The sequence below is a fragment of the Danio rerio genome, chromosome 3, assembly GCF_052040795.2.
Source record: "Danio rerio strain M-AB ecotype USA chromosome 3, GRCz13ab, whole genome shotgun sequence".
In the NCBI taxonomy this organism is placed as follows: Eukaryota; Metazoa; Chordata; class Actinopteri; order Cypriniformes; family Danionidae; genus Danio; species Danio rerio.
The window spans coordinates 63031371-63032301 of NC_141023.1; positions in this window are offsets into that span (position 1 = coordinate 63031371).

Here is a 931-nt window from a genome sequence, read left to right on the forward strand (position 1 = left end):
CAGTTTGTGTTAAATTCATATGAAACAGTCCCTTAAAAGTAACGTTGCATTTTTAGTTTCGGGCACAGGCATGCTTTGCACTCATACTACATTTGTACCATGCCAAAGCCCAACCGAACCATGCATGGGCCTGATTCGGAGCACTCACACTTGTCAAACAAACCAGGAAACGTGTCTAGATGTCGGGGTTGAGGTGTCTGTATAACACAGGTAACTGTACTATGCACATGGTTTCAGGCAGCTGCTGCGATCGGATGCTATTCCAAAGTCGCCGATCCAGAGGTGTTACAGACTGTAGAAAAAAGCTCAGAAATAGGAGTTGGGGGATGGGGTGAATGAAATTACAGGAGAAATACAAAACGGGAGAGTGTCTGCAGATGGGTCTGAAATATGGGAAAAACGTGAGTGTTTACAGGTATGCTTTGTGAGCATTTATACTTTCGCATTCTGTCCATGTTGCTCTGAACTAGCACATCCAAAACATCTGTAAGCAGTGGGAATTCTGTTCTACCTTTTTTTCAGGGTGTTTTAAATTTACAATTTGATTTTAAATTTGAGCGACTGTATGCTACTGTAACAGTAACTCAAACTAACTTTTATGCAAGAAAGAAAAAGGCAAGAACAGGCAAACATTCAATAACTTTAATCATGAAATTCACTAAAAACAAAGGTACTTATTAAGAACCCCTCTGTGGGAACACTATCTAGCCGACCAATCCAATAGTATCTGAATGCAGCCTTAGGATGCTTGCTTGGAGATGCAATGATAGACAGAATGCATTCAGTGGAGCTAGTGACATCACTGTGAGGGGTGGGGTTAGGTGAGTGCATTAAAAGTTTTGGACGTAGCTCTGATTGCATCTGCATTGAGTCTGCAGCCAGACCCCTCTCGACCAATAACAGATCTTGTGCTCTGTATGCTTGTAGTTAC